The 16,014-nt window shown below is 49.4% G+C and overlaps 1 protein-coding gene across 3 annotated transcripts in view; it reads right to left on the reverse strand.

Annotated features, from left to right (window-relative positions):
* Window positions 1-16,014, reverse strand: part of PDGFB (platelet derived growth factor subunit B) — a 62,722-nt gene continuing 46,708 nt past the window's right edge. For all 3 annotated transcript variants that reach the window (XR_008541827.2, XR_001712712.4, XR_001712713.4), the window contains one exon: window positions 1-16,014. This exon is cut by the window's right edge. The gene's annotated coding sequence lies outside the window, so the exon portion shown is untranslated.

Genomic DNA, 16,014 nt, shown 5'->3' on the forward strand with positions numbered 1-16,014 from the left:
AATGGTCCCAATGTAAGATTTACTAAAAGGGAAAGTGCACAATGAGAAGAAGTCAAAGTGACCCACCAAATGCTAATCACAGTGATCTCTGCGCGGCCAAATCATGAGTAATTTCCTATTTCCTGTGTATTTACGGTGTATTTTCAATGTTTTTGGCAATGAGCACGTTCGTTTTGTAATCAGAAAAAGGAGAATAAATGTTGTAAAAATCAAATTAAAGATGAACTAGAAAACAAATGAACATGACTAAAATAAAATAAACTCACTGGGCATGGTGGCTCACACCTGTAATCCCAGTTCCTCAGGGGGCTGAGGCAAGAGGATCACTTGAGCCTGACAGTTTGAGACCAGCCTGGGCAACATAGTGAGACCCTGTCTCAAAAAAAAAAAAAAAAAAGAAATAAAATAAGGCCAACAGAAAAGACTAAACATAAAACTAAGGCAAATGTTCAACTCCAGTTAGCAAACACTGAGTGGGCGCCTGCTGTGTGCAGAGGCTCTGCTGAGTGCCGGGGTTACAGAAATGAAGGAGACAGAGCCCTTGGCGAGTTAACTGTCCATCAGGAGGGTGGGAGAGTCACCAGTCATGAGGCCGGCAGACACAGGTAGGACATGGTACCCCTCAGGAGGGCACCGGAGAGAGGGAGACATGGATGAATCAGGAGGCCTTCAGGGAGGAGGTGACAGCTCACACAGAGGCTGGGGACAGGGGATGTGGTCCTGGTGGGAAATATGGCCGGTGGTGGTTGGAGGGTCCGCTGGTTGCACGAGCTCAGTTTAAGTATAGCGTGGGGAAGATAGGCTAGCTTCAACTCGCTACAAGTCTGGAGTGCCGGGTGGAGAGAGATTCTTAGCCAAGTGGGCATTCCTCAGGAAAGAACACAGGGAATGGTCAGCCATTCATTCACTCATTCATTTATTCAATTCAACAACTACTTCTTGAATACCATCCACACGCTAGGCACCGTGCAGCTTCCATTCAAATGCACGGAAATGGGCAGGAAAGCAACCAATGAGTAAAGGGAATAGAAGTTGGTGCTGTGCGGAAGGATGGGGCAGGGTCCAGAGGTGGGGGTAGCTTGATGTGGGGTGGCCAGGGAGGGCCTCACAGACTAAAGGAAGTGAGGGAGTGAGCCCACTGAGGTTGGGCTCTGTAGGAGGAGGGCTGTCAGCAGAGGGGGCCCAAGCAGACAGAGTCAGGGTAAAATCCCATAGGTCCTTGCAGGCCTTTGTAAGGACCTGAGCTGCGGCTCTGAGTGAGGACCGGAGCAGGAGCCGGAGCAGGAGCCGGGGAGGGTCTGAGCAGAGAAATGCATGATCTGACTTAGGCTTAAGGAGCCTGTAGGAGGGGAGCTGGCGGGGCTAGGCTGGGTCAGCAGCCGTGGAGAGGGCGAGGAACAGAAGGCGGAGCCAACAGCAGTACGGCCTATCTGATGAAGGGTGGTGGTAAAGGAAAGAGAAGGTCAAGGCCTATTCCAAGGTTTGGGCCCTAGCACTTCGAAGGACAGAGCTACTGAAACTGATGGGGCCAGCTGGGGATGGCAGGTTTGGGGTGGGATGGAGCAGGGAGAACAGGCGCTGAGGCTGGACAGGTCGAGGTGGTGATGCCCGGTGATAAATCCGAGACTTCCACCGGGCAAAGCTGAACAGGCAGGGGCCAGCTGGGGACACTCATCGGGCGTCACTGGCTCGTGGGTGGGGATCAGCCCCTAGAGCTGGATGAGACCACCCTGGGGAAGGGTGTAGACAAAGAGGAGCTCCAAGGATTGAGCCCTGGCACCCGCTGCCAACGTTTAGAGATGAGGGGGGCCGGCAGGGGAGCCTGAGAAACAGCATCGGGGAGGAGGAAGGCCCAGGAGGGTGGGGCCTCAGCCGAGGTGCCTGCAGGCAGCAGATGGAACAGCCACAAATGAGGCTCCCGCAGAGCCATACGTGACAGCCTGATGGGGAGGGAGACTTGCAAAAAGGACAGGAGAGAGGACATTAAAAGGCAAGGAGGGCCGGGCATGGTGGCTCACGCCTATAATTCCAGCACTTTGGGTGGCTGAGGCAGGTGGATCGCCTGAGGTCTGAAGTTCAAGACCAGCCTGGCCAACATGGTAAAACCCCATCTCTACTAAAAATACAAAAAACTTATCCGAGTATGGTGGCGCATGCCTATAATCCCAGCTACTGGGGAGGCTGAGGCAGGAGAATCACTTGAACCCAGGAGACGGAGGTTGCCGTGAGCTGAGATTGCACCATTGCACTCCAGCCTGGGAGACAAGAGTGAAAATCCATCTTAAAAAAAAAAAAAAAAATGGCAAGGAGAAAGAACTCTCCCCTCAGAGACTCGAGGGCCCCACCCTTGTCCCTGATGGCTGCCCCTCTCAAGGGTGACCAAGAGGTGGCTGTTTGCTGCGGGGGTAAGGCTGATGGGCAGAGCTTGGTCTGGGTGCTCACGCACCAGTGCTCCAGGCCATTCAAGGTGTGGATGAGAGCTGGGGGCCAGAAAAGAAGGGGGGTGCTGTGGAGCGAGGCCAAGGCTGGCTCTCCCCAAAAAGCCAGGTCCCAGGAGCCAGAGAATTCTAAATCCAGCCCTCATTGAGAAGATCTACTTAGCGAGTAGGAAGAAAGCATACTTGATTTAACAGTTTGTTCACGTATTTATAACATCTTGATATTTAGCCTCAGAGCGCGCAGGTCTCCATCTGTGCTCTGGGCCCGAGCCCTGCACATGTTAGGGCTGAGCTGGGAGCAGACAGCTTGAGGGGAGAGGTGAAGGGAGAGGGTTTTCTTTTTGCTTCGGTTCAGTTTTTAGTGGTTGCTGGGTTTTGTTGTTTGTTTGTTTGTTTGTTTGTTTGTTTTGAAACAGAGTCTCACTCTGTCGCCTAGGCTGGAGTGCAGTGGCGTAATCTCGGCTCACTGCAACCTTCACTTCCCAGGTTCAAGCAATTCTCCTGCCTCAGCCTCCTGTGCAACTGGGATTACAAGGGCCAGCCATGATGCCTGGCTAATTTTTTGTATTTTTGGTAGAGACGAGGGTTTGCCGTGTTGGCCAGGCTGGTCTCTAACTCCTGAAACTTCAGGAGATCCACCCACCTCCCAAAGTGCTGGGATTACAGGCTGGAGCCACTGTGCCCAGCCAGTGGTTGCTGTTCTTTTTAAGAAGAAAGAAGAATGAGCATTCTCCTCTGGGGAATGATCCTGAAGAGCGGACACTGCGGGAGGAGGAGAGGGGTGTGCATGGCGGGAGGGATAGGTCCACCCACCTTGACACACAGGCCCTCCATCATAGTGGCAGCAGGAGGCAGCGTCAGTGGGCGCAGGGGTGCACAGTGAGCACAGGGAGGTTCCCCAGGACCCCTTCTGCTTTCTCAGTGAAAAGGCAGCAATGCCCTGGAGGTCTGAGGGGTAAGGAGAAGGTGTGGAAGAGCCTTCTTGGAGCGGAGCATGTAGACCCAGGAAATGCAGCGGCATTGCCCAGCAACACTCTGGCAGATTGCATTTTCCAAGATGGCTGCAACAACATCTCCCACCCTACAAGTTATTCTAGAACCTTTCGCTCCTCTACCAAGAGGTAGAGTCTAATTTCGCCTCCCCTAGAACCTAAGCAGGCTTGTGACTCACTGTGCTACCAATGGACTGCAGCGGAAGTGACAATGCATCACTTTTGAGGCTAGGTTATCAAAGCTTCTGCCATATGGAGTGCTCAGGCTGGCGCCTTGAGCTGCCATGCTGTGAGGAAGCCCAACCAGCCCCTGCACATGGAAAGGCTCTCAGAGCACCTGAAGAGAGAGTTACTCCAGCCACCACCTGTCTGTCACCCTGTGAGACCCTGAACAACCCAACTGAGCCTCTCCCAAGTTCATGACCCACAGAATCCATGAAAGATAATAAAAAGTATTGTTGTCTTAAGCCTTTAATTTATTATGCAGAAATAGCTAACTGGAATAAATGCCAAGGACTAAACTGAGATTTGTGGTTGTGAATTTAAAGTGACACTCCTTTTTAGCCAAATGATATCTAAGGCATTTCTGCAGGGACAAGAGGCTGCACAGTCGCTGCAGGTTTCCCCTCCTTGTTGCAAGGGAGGAGAGAGACAATGGAGGAGGAAAGGTAGAGGGGATTGGGCCTAAGGTGTCAGGCAAAGTTGTGTGAACTGGACTCTGTAGGTAACCGGGAGCTACTGAGGGTCCTTCAGTGAGAGATGTTACATTCCATGCATAGGCTGGGCTCACTCTGGACTTAGCAATACAGAATGCAGCCTGCATCCTTGGATGAACTGGGGTATGAGGAGGAGAGAGGTCTCCCCAGAAAGCCTGGCCACAGGTCAGAGGACTGGGGACTCTGGGCGTAGCTGGACCTTCAGCCCCTTCTCTATCTGCCTGTTCCTTAGACATTCAGCCAACTAGGAGAGGGGTGGAGAGTGGTGACCCTCAGTGTTCCCACCTGAAAAATGGGCGCATTGGACTTCAGGTCTCTAAGTGGGCTTCTGGCTCTGAGGCTACAGACAGGAAAGAGACACTTGTGGTCGTATTTCCACATACACATTGCTTGTGGTCAGGACAGATGCTAGGCTGAGCCCTGGGCTCCGTCCTGGTTGCTGGAGATGCAGGAAGAGGCCTGGCCCTCACTATACAATAGGCCCTGCTCAGGATTCTTAGGTTCAAAGGAAGAGAAAACCCAACTCATGGTGGCTTTAACAACTGGAATGTGGCTGGGCGTGGTAGCTCACGCTTGTAATCCCAGCACTTTGGGAGGCTGAGGTGGGTAGATCGCCTGAGGTCGGGAGTTTGAGACCAACCTGACCAACATGGTGAAACCCCATCTCTACCAAAAATACAAAATTAGCTGGGCATGGTGGCTCATGCCTGTAATCCCAGCTACTTGGGAGGCTGAGGCAGGAGAATCACTTGAACCCGGAAGGCAGAGGTTGCCATGAGCCGAGATCGCGCCATTGCACTCCAGCCTGGGCAAGAAGAGCGAAACCCCGTCTCAAAAAAACAAAACAAAACAAAAACACAAACAACTGGAATGTGTGAGCTACTGAGGATCCGAGCTACTGAGCAACCAAAAAGCATGGGGTTATTTGAGGGTTCGAGCAAAACTTGATCCAGCCATGAAACACAGTGACAGGACCCATTTCTCTGCCTCCCTCTCTTGGCTCCTCTCTTGGGCTGGCTCTCCCATGGGGGTCTCAGGCGGCTCCCAATCGGTCTAGATCTTTTTTTGGTGGGGGGATGGGGATGGAGTCTCACTCTGTTGCCAGGCTGGAGTGCAGTGGCGACATCTCGGCTCACTGCAACCTCCACCTCCTAGGTTCAAGCGATTCTCCTGCCTCAGTCTCCCAAGTAGTTGGGACTATGGGCGCGTGCCACCATGCCCAGCTAATTTTTGTAGTTTTAGTAGAGACGGGGTTTCACCATATTGGCCAGGATAGTCTCGATCTCTTGGCCTTGTGATCCGCCCACCTCGGCCTCCCAAAGTGCTGGGATTACAGGCGTGAGCCACCGCACCCAGACTCTTTTTTGTTATTATTATTATTATTTTTTTTAGAGACAGGGTCTCCCTGTCACCCGGGCTGGAGTACAGTGGCATGATCTCAGCCCACTGCAACCTCTGCCTCCCAGGGTCAAGCGATTCTCCTGCCTCAGCCTCCAGAGTAGCTGGGACTATAGGCTCAGGCTACAGCGCCTGGCTAATTTTTCTGTAGAGATGGGATTTCGCCATGTTGCCCAGGATCCAATCCGGGTGTAGATATTGTCCTTCTCTCCATGTTCAGTGGGGAGAGAGAAACAGTCTTCTTCCCGGGGAGCTCAGATATCTTTGCTCTGATTGGCCTGACTTCAGCCTTGTAGCCATCCCTGAACCAATCACAATGGCCACCAGATGGGATATAGTAATTGTCTTAGGCCAATGAGAGCCCACCTGGGGCGGGGCAGAATCTACCCCACCCTGGGCTGGGAGACACTGGGTCCTGTTGGGAGAGAGGAAGGGATGGACGAAGACCCAAAGCATGTCCCTGGCTCCACCCAGTAGAACCTTCTGGAGACTCTATGCTCTGTCAGAGACGAAGTGGTTGAGCACCAGAAAGGGGGCAGTCTCCCCATCAGAGCTATTTCCTGCCACCAGTACCAGCTGCCCATCTGGCCCGGCCTGGAGCCCCGGGATGCAGGCAGCCGCTGTTGGCGGGAACCCAGGGCCTGCTTGGGACGCTTGGGCAGCTGGAGACTGATTAAGCTGGGAAAAGTGCAGGCTGGAGAAGACTGGGACGGGGAAGTGATCCGACGCTTCCTTAACACCAAAAAAGGGAACAGAAAGGGTCAACCTAGGCGCCAGGAGGAATCCAAACAGGTAGCACATAACAAAAGCAGATGACTCTTCCGTTTGAGTCTGGCTGTGTTCCACGTCCGTCCGCGCGCTTCCTCCCCCACTACCCACCGGAGCACGGCTCCGTAGGGATGGCTCCCTTGCTATGACAGGGAGGCTGAGGCCCTGAGACAAGTGACTCACCCAAGGTCACCGTGAGGTGGGGCAAAGCCAGGGTATCAGCCTGAGCTCTCCCAGGACCCCCACTCCACGGCAGCGGAACTGAGCCATACCTGTGCCCACTCCTGCAGCCAGGTGATGGTGACGGTGAAGCTCCTGTCACCACCACTGGGGAGGCCATTCCAGTCCCTCACGGCCCCCACTATTGGAGAGGCAGGGGAGCAGACAGGAAAGGGGCTGCCGGGTCCAACTGGCTCAAGTTCAAGTCCTGCCTCCCCCACTCTGGCTGGGTGAACTTGGGCAAGTCAGCATCCTCATTTGCGAAATGAAGAAACCGATGCTTCCTTTAGCAGGAATGCTAAGGAACGAATGCAGGAAGCGACTGACATCACACTTGGAAAACAGCTAGCACACCGGGCACAGGGAAAATACGACATTTCTCATACCAAGGAAGGAAGGTGTTTGAGGCTTAGTTAACACACCACGGCAGGAACACTACAGTACACGTGTGAACCCAATGCTGTGGGAGTAGAGGTTTGGTGGACCCTTTCAAATAAATGCTGAAAACCAGAGTAGGGGTGGAGGGTGTTTCCCAAGAAATAAACCAGGGGCGCAGGAACTTCAGTGCTGTTCTTGCCACTCAGCAGGGACCCAGGCACTCCAGAACCTGCTCCCACACTTTCCCCAGGCACTGGAACAGAACTCTCATCCCCTGAGCCTGGGCTCAGCAGGGGCAAGGAGGCTGTAGACAGGAGGTCATTGTCCAGCCTGACTGTGTCCAGATCCCACAGATGCCAACCCATCTGGGGGACAGGGTCTTCTGGGGACCCGCCTGCCATGGGGGAGGCTATTTGTCCCCCAGTTGCCACGGGAGACTTAGATTCAACACTAGGCACTCTCTCCAGTGTCCTGACGGTGACCCGAGAGCATCTCTACCAGCAGGCCTGGGTGGGGCCTGCATAGACAAAGCGGCCTTTGGCTGCCAGCGGCCGGGTGGCAGAGCGTGCGTCAGCTCAGCAGCCAGCCAGAGAGGCCTGGAAGTCAGCCTTGCTGCCCCCGTCCCTTGTCACCATGTACCTCTTGTTTCTTGTCATGACACGATGTGGCAGATGTTTCTTGTCAGCTCTGCCGCTGGTCCCTTCTGTCCACCCCCATAGCTGCTGCCCTGGTCGCCCCACCACCCCTTCCTGGTCTCACAGTCAGTCTGTGCTGCACACCGCAGCCAGAGGGAGCTTTCAGATATGCAGTTCAACCTCATCAGTTCCTAGTTTAGAATCCTTCTGTGAATATTTGCAAAACGAGTACCTGACAAAGCATTCAGATCCCAAATATGTAAAGAACTTCTACAAATCAATGAGAAAAACAGAGGCAACCAGTAGAAAGCAGGCAGGAGACTTTGAGCAGGCCCTTCACAAAAGAGGTTCTCCAGGCTGGGCGTGGTGGCTCACACCTATAATCCCAGCACTTTGGGAGGCTGAGGTGGGCAGATCACTTGAGTTGAGGAGTTTGAGACCAGCCTGGCCAACACAGCAAAACCCCATCTCTACTAAAAATACAAAAATTAGCCAGGCATGGTGGTGCACGCCTGTAATCCTAGCAACTCAGGAGACTGAGGCAGGGAGAATTGCTTGAACCCAGGAGGCAGAGGTTGCTGTGAGCCGAGATCACGCTGCTGCACTCCAGCCTGGGCAACAGAGTGAGACTTCATCTAAAAAAAAAAAAAAGTTTATAAATATGTAAAAGTGTTATTATTCATCAGAAGAAGGTAAAATAAAGCCACAATGAGATACCACTGCACTCCAGCCTGGGCAACAGAGCGAGACCTTGTCTTAAAAAGTAAAAATAACAAAAGAAGCCGAGCAGATGCCGGCACCATGCTGGTATAGCCTGCAGAACTCTGAGCCAATGAAACCTCTTTATAAATTATCTAACCTCAGGTATTTCTTTTCTTTTTTCTTTCTTTCTTTCTTTCTCTTGCTTTCTTTGTTTCTTTCTTTTTTTTTTTTTTCAGAGTCTCACTCTGTCACCTGGTCTGGAGTGCAATAGCACCAACACAGCTCTCTGCAGCCTTGACCTCCTGGGCTCAAGGGGTCCTCCTGCCTCAGCCTCCTGAGTAGCTGAGACTATAGGCACACACCACCACACCCGGCTAATTTTAGTATTTTTTGTAGAGACAGGTCTCACTTTGTTGCCCAGGCTGGTCTCCAGCTCCTGGGTTCAAGCAATCCTCCTGCCTTGGCCTCCCAAAGTGCTGGGATTACAGGCGTGAGTCATGGCGCCCGGCCTGGGTATTTCTTTACAGTCACGCAACAGACTAACAAAGAAAATTGCACACATTGTGTGATTCCATTTATATGAACTTCAAAAACAGACAAAGTCAGGATAGTGCTTATTCTTGGGGGGAAAGGAGGAATTACACCTGAGGAGGCACGGGAGGATTTCTTACAGACTGGTACCATCCTACCTCTTGACCTGGGCAGTGGTTACCCAGCTGAGTTTAACTGGTGAAAATTCATCAAGCTGGAGACACGATATGACTACTTTTCTTTGCATATGTTATCTTTTTTTTTTTTTTTGAGATGGAGTCTCGCTCTGTCACCCAGGCTAGAGTGCCGTGGCATCATCTGGGCTCACTGCAACCTCTGCCTCCCAGGTTCAAGCAATTCCCCTGCCTCAGCCTCCCCAGTAGCTGGGATTACAGGCATACACCACCACACCCGGCTAATTTTGTATTTTTATTAGAGACGGGGTTTCACCATGTTGGTCAGGCTGGTCTTGAACTCCTCACCTCAGGTGATCAGTCCGCCTCAGCCTCCCAAAGTGCTGGGATTACAGGTGTGAGCCACCGTGCTCGGCCGCATATGTTACTCTTTAATAAAAAGTTAAAAAAAAAAAAAAAACCAGCCTACTTGGCCAAGTGTAAGTTCTCACCGGCTTATCTTCAACGTCGTCATATCCATACACCTTCCAGCATTACTCCCAGTTCCCTGGACATGCCGTGCAATTTCTTCTGCCTGGAACCTCCTTATCTAGTTGGCAATATGCTCTGGGGTCGCTGCCACCACGAAGCCCTCCCTTCTGGCCCCAGATAGAAGTGTGGTCACTCTCTTCTTGGGAAGCCATATGCACCTCCATTGCAGCCCTTATTCATCTGACAGTCACTCCACCAGTATTCAGTGAGCACTGGTTATATGCCAGACACATGCAGTTGTGAATAAACAGTCATAAGTTGACAAATTAAATTTAAACAATTTAAAATATCACAAAAATAAATAGATACTAACAAACTGTGATAAAGCCTCCAAAAGCAAAGTCCAGGCAATCCGTTGGAGGAGAAGGCAGGGCACGGGGAGGTGGAAGGTTTTGGTTTATGCTGGAAGATCAGGGCAGGCCCCCAGTGCAGAGACCCAGGGATCAAAGAGGAGCAAGGCCAAGAGTGGGAGGAACTCCCGAGGCTGAGGGATCCACGCTGAATTGAGAACACTAAACTGTGAATTTCCTGGGGTCACAGACTGGGTCATTCCTTTCTCAAGCCCCAGGAGCTTAGCGCAGGGCCTGGCCCAGTTAGGCATCTGGCAGCATTTTATGAATGAATGAATGAATGATAGGAAAAGAAGGGCAGAGCGACCACAGACAGAGTGGTTTGAGGGCCCCTGGACACTGGTTGCCTTCACAGGTGTGTGCCTCCAACTGGCTGAGCCAATGTGGGAGACAGAGATTGGAATTCCCAGCAGCACACACCTCCAGCAAGTGCCCAGAGCCCCAGGCCAATGATTCTTTCCTTCCTTCATTCATTTTGTTGACAAATATTAATTGAGCATCTACTATGTACTGGGCTCTAAACTAGAAGCTGTCTCCTTTGCCTTCCACTCATGCCAGATCCCCAGCAGGCTATTGCTCTCCTGAGCTCTCTGAGGTTTGAGTCTCTCTCCGCTTCTGGATGTTTCCCTAATCCCGTACCTCACTCACCTGCCATGGGACCTGCCAGGACACCCTCCTCATCACCAGGAGAAATCCAGGGCCATCTTTGATTATACTGCCTTGTTATTCACAAGCCCAAACATGATTTAGGGGGCAGTTGCTCACTTTGCCAAAGGAATTACTGCTTTACCAAAAAAATTCCCAAAGTTATTTTAATTCGTCTTCCTAGGAAGATTTCCCAGACGTTGCTGGCTGGAGGGTAAAGTGGTGCTGCCTTCTCAGAAAGCGATTTGCCAGAGCTTGGAGCAATTACGAAAGCGGGTGTCCATGCCACAGCAGCCCCACTCCACGGTGTCAACCCCAAAGCACGGTGCACCCAAGTCTACAGGGGAGCATACCTGAGAGGTTCCCGCAGCAGCTGAGGGTTGGAGGCAACGCAGCTGAGGGTTGGAGGCAACCCAGGGGTCCCCCTCTAGGATAAGTAAAAAGCGGTGGATACACATGTAGTCAGAGGAGGCCCTGACATCTGCAGGGCAGCATAGGTCAAACCAAAAAGACTTTTCTGAGGTCGGGCGCAGTGGCTCACGCCTGTAATCCCAACACTTTGGAAGGCCAGTAGGGGCGGATCACCTGAGGTCAGGAGTTCGAGACCAGCCTGGCCAACATGGCGAAACCCTGTCTCCACTAAAAATACAAAAATTAGCCAGGCGTGGTGGCACATGCCTGTAATCCCAGCTACCGGGAAGGCTGAGGCAGAAGAATCGCTTGAACTTGGGAGGCGGAGCTTGCAGTGAGCTGAGATCGCGCCACTGCACTCCAGCCTGGGTAACAGAGTGAGACTCCATCTCAAAAAAAAACAAAAACAAAAAACAAAAAAAAACTTAGCTTTGATTAGCTTTGAGTAAAAAGGGAGATAAATAAAATGGGATTCCTGACATGATAGAATTTGTGTAAATTTAAAAGGCACACACACAACGACAAAAAGCTATACAGTTATTGAGGATACACACGGATTTAAGGGCACATACTGAGTACATTAGAGCGGAAGCCTTTGTGTGGGGGTGGGAGAGGAATGGAAGTTTGGCCCAGGAATGAAAAAGAGATTTTTTTTTTGTACTCATACATACACACACACACACACACACACACACACACACATATATATATATATTTGGTTTTGTTTTATTTTACTTTGAGACAGGGTCTTGGCTGGAGTACAGGGGCACGATCTCGGATCAATGCAAACTTCCCCCTCCCAGGCTCAAGTGATCCTCCCACCTCAGCCTCCCAAAGTGCTGGGATTACAGGCATGAGCTACTGCACCCAGATCACATGTATAGTTTATATAAAATAAAGGAGGGCTTTGCATGAACAATGAAAGTGTACTACGAACCAAGGAATAAAATTATCTCAACAATCCCCACAAGAGATAAAAATGTAAACTTAAATTTAAATTTCAAAAGTTGACTGCTACTGGGATGTAATAGACACTGCCTCCCACCAAGTATACTGTAAAACTCTAGGCATGATATATAAGACAAGCAGGAGGAGATCTGAAAGGAGGGGAGGAGAAGGCAGATCTGCTAGGCCCCCGGGACCCCAGGAACACCATGGGGTGAGTTTGCTGGAATTTTGTTCGTTTGTTTGAATTTGCCTCCTGTGTCCTCGACTTGGAGCTGAAGACGCCAGCAGCCAGAAACACCAAGGGGCATAGATATTTTTTAAAAACTCCACAAAGCCCTGCCTTCTTCCCAAAGAACTAGAAAAGAGGCAGCCTGGCAAGACAGAAAATTTTCAGACAATAATTACTCTACTGTAGCCAAGCACCTCAGAAAAATGTGTGTCCGTGCCCATGCCAGCAATGGCCGAGTGGAGAGCGTAGACATCCGCCCTCAACAGGTTATAACAAGGTTCTCCAACCTCCCTGCCAGGGCACCATCAGAGAAGGCCAAGTACAGAGCTGGGACTTTCATCCCTACCTGAGCGGTAACAAAGCACTCCACCAGCTCATCCGCCAACAAAGGCCAAGTGGAGAACTTGGATTTATTTCTTTTCTTTTCTTTTTTCTTTTTCTTTTTTTTTTTTTTTTGAGACAGAGTCTCGCTCTGCCACCCATGCTGGAGTGCATGGCGCTGTCTCAGCTCACTGCAACCTCCACCTCCCAGGTTCAAGTGATTCTTCTGCCTCAGCCTCCCGAGTAGCTGGGACTACAGGCGAGCACCCCCACACCCGGCTAATTTTTGTATTTTTAGTCGAGACTGGGTTTCACCATGTTGGCCTGGCTGGTCTTGAACTCCTGACCTCGTGATCCACCCGCCTCGGCCTCCCAGAGTGTTAGGATTACAGGTGTGAGCCACCGAGCCTGGCCCGAGAACTTGGACTTCGAACCCCACCTGGCAGTAATGAGGCAGCATCCTTGCTTCCCCTGCTAATGCAGCGTCAGAGGCAACTAGCTAAAGCAAAAGGTTTCATAAGATACAGAGATCTCATAACAGAATACCCACAATGTCCAGTTTTCAATAGAAAATCACTCATGGGGCCCTGTGCGGCGGCTCACGCCTGCAATCCCAGCACTTTTGGGAGGCCGAGATGGGTGGATTACTTGAGCTTAGGAGTTTGAGACCAGCCTGGACAACGTGGTAAGAACCTATCTCTACAAAAAATACAAAAATTAGCCAGGTGTGGTGATAGACGTCTGTGGTCTCAGCTACTCAGGAGGCTGGGGCAAGAGGATTGCTGGAGCCTGGGAATTTGAGGCTGCAGCGAGCTGTGATCATGCCACTGCATTCCAGCCTAAGTGAGACCCTGTCTTAAAGACAAAAAACAACAACAAACAAAAACAAAAACAAAAAACTCTGAAAAATCACTCATGGCAAGAACCAGGAAGGTCTCAAACCAAATGAAAAGGTAATCAATAGATGCCAACACCAAGGTAATAGAAATTTTTTTTGTTGGCGGCAGTGGTGGTGGTTTTGTCTTTGTTTAGAGATAGGGTCATACTCTGTCACCCAGGCTTTAGCGCAGTGATACGATTTTGGCTCACTGCAGCCTCAACCTCCCAGCTCAAGTGATTCTCCAGTGATTTTCTCACCTCAATCTTCTGAGCAGCTGAGACTACAGGCACATGCCACCATGCTCAGCTAATTTTTGTGTTTTTTGTTGAGACGGTGTCTTGCCATGTTGCCCAGGCTGGCAGAAACGTTACAAACACACTTGAAACCAGTGAAAAAATTGAAATCCTCAGCAAAGAAGCAGAAAATATAAAGAGATGCCTCAAACACAGAATGGAGAGCACAGAGGAAGGAATTCGTGAACTGGAATGTGGAGCAGGAGAAATCATTTAACCTGGATAACAGAGATAAAACAGACCTAAAAAAAACCAAATAGAGCTTCCAGGAGCTGTTTGACTATAATGAAAAAATCTAACGTCATGTCACTGAAGTCACAAAAGGAGGGCGGGGATGAAAAAGTACTCAAAGAAATAAGGGGCTGGGCATGGTGGCTCACACCTGTAATCCCAGCACTTTGGGAGGCTGAGGTGGGTGGATCATGAGGTCAAGAGATTGAGACCATCCTGGCCAACATAGTGAAACCCCGTCTCTATTAAAAATACAAAAATTAGCTTGGCATGGTGGCACACCTGTAATCCCAGCTACTTGGGAGGCTGAGGCAGGAGAATTGCTTGAACCCTGGAGGCAGAGGTTGCAGTGAGCCAAGATCACACCACTGAACTCCAGCCTGGTAACAGAGCAAGACTCTGTCTCAAAGAAAGAAAGAAAGAAAGAAAGAAAGAAAGAAAGAAAGAAAGAAAGAAAGAAGAAATAAGGGCTGAAAATCTGTCTCAAATTTGGCAAAAGACATAAGCTGACTGAATCAAGAGGGCTAATCAAGAGGGCACAGTGGCTCATGCCTGTAATCCCAGCACTTTGGGAGGCCAAGATGGGCAGATTTCTTGAGCCTAGGAGTTCAAGACCAGCCTGGTCAACATGGTGAAACCCCATCTCTACTAAAAATACAAAAAAATTATTCAGGCATGGTGATGTGCACCTACAGTCCCAGCTACTCAGGAGGCTGAGGTAAGTGGATCACTTGAGCCCAGGAGTTCTCCACCTCCTGAAGGGTGCAGTGAGCCATGATTGCGCCACCACACTCCAGCCTAGGTGAAATCCTAGAGTGAAATCCTGTCAAAAAAAAACAAAACAAAACAAAACAAAAACAGACTAAGCAAATACCACACAGGATAAACCCAAAGAAATCCACACCAAGAAACATGATAGTCAAATTTTCCTGGAAACTAAAAACAAAACAAAACAAAACAAAAAAATCTGGAAGGCAGCAAGAGAGAAACATTTTACCTATAGGGTAAAAAAAATAAAGAAAAACGATGGATTGCTCGTCTGAAACTATGGTGTTCAGAGGGAAGTGGTATGGCATTTTTAAAGTGCTGGGGGAAAAAACTGTCAATGCAGAATCCTATGTCCAGAGAAAATGTATCCTTCAAGAATAAAAGGCAAATCAAAGTATTCTTGGATTAAAAAAAAAATCTAAGAGAATTTATCATCAGCAAACACACTCTAAAAAACTAAAGGAAGTTCTCAAAACAGAAATAGAGTGATAAAAGAAGACATCAATCTGGAAACAGAAAGGAAGGAAGAAGGAAGAACATAGCATGAAAAGGTTTGGGTAACCATGAGACTTCTCCCCTCATGTTTGATAGTTGAAGCAAAGATGATAACACCTTCTGATATGGCTGTCAATGTATGTGGAGGAAACATTTAAGACAATTATAAATGGAAGAGATAAAAGAACTTAAAGGGAGGTAAGGTTTATACACCTCACTGAAACTGGTAAAATGACAACATCAGTATATTGTGATAAGTTACGTATATATAATGTAATAACTAGAGAAACTATTAAAAAGCTACATTAAAATATACACTTAAAAACACCATTGATAAACCAAAATAAAATTCTAAAGAATGTTAAAGTACTCCACAGGAAGGCCAGACAATGGAAACAGATAGAAGAGAAAAAGAGAGAACAAGCCAACAAAAAAGAATTCAGCCCTAACATATCCGAATTATATTAAGTCTTAATGGTCTTAATATGCTAATTAAAGACAGAAATTAACAGAGCAGATTTTAAAACATGACCCAATTAGATGCTGCTTGTAAGAAATTAACTTTATTTATGTTATGTTTTGTTTTTTGGAGACAGAGTCTCTCTCTCTCCTCCAGGCTGGAGTGCAATGGTGTGACCACAGTTCATTGCAAGCCCCACCTCCCAGACAAGGGATTCTCCTGCCTCAGCCTCCTAAGGAGTTAGGATTACAGGCGCCTGCCACCACGTCCAGCTAATTTTTGTATTTTTAGTAGAGATGGGGTTTCCCCATGTTGGTCAGGCTGGTCTTAAACTCCTGACCTCAGGTGATCTGCCTGCCTCGGCCTCCCAAAGTGCTGGGATTACAGGCATGCAACGCTGCACCCGGCCTTAACTACCAATAACCAATAAGGTTGCAGTAAGCCAAGATCGTGCCATTGCACCCCAGCCTGGGCAACAGAGGGAGACTCTGTCTCAAAAAAAAAAAAAAAAGTCCTAGAAGAAGAACAAAATAAACTCAAA

The sequence above is a fragment of the Pan troglodytes genome, chromosome 23 (assembly GCF_028858775.2).
Source record: "Pan troglodytes isolate AG18354 chromosome 23, NHGRI_mPanTro3-v2.0_pri, whole genome shotgun sequence".
Taxonomy (NCBI): Eukaryota; Metazoa; Chordata; class Mammalia; order Primates; family Hominidae; genus Pan; species Pan troglodytes.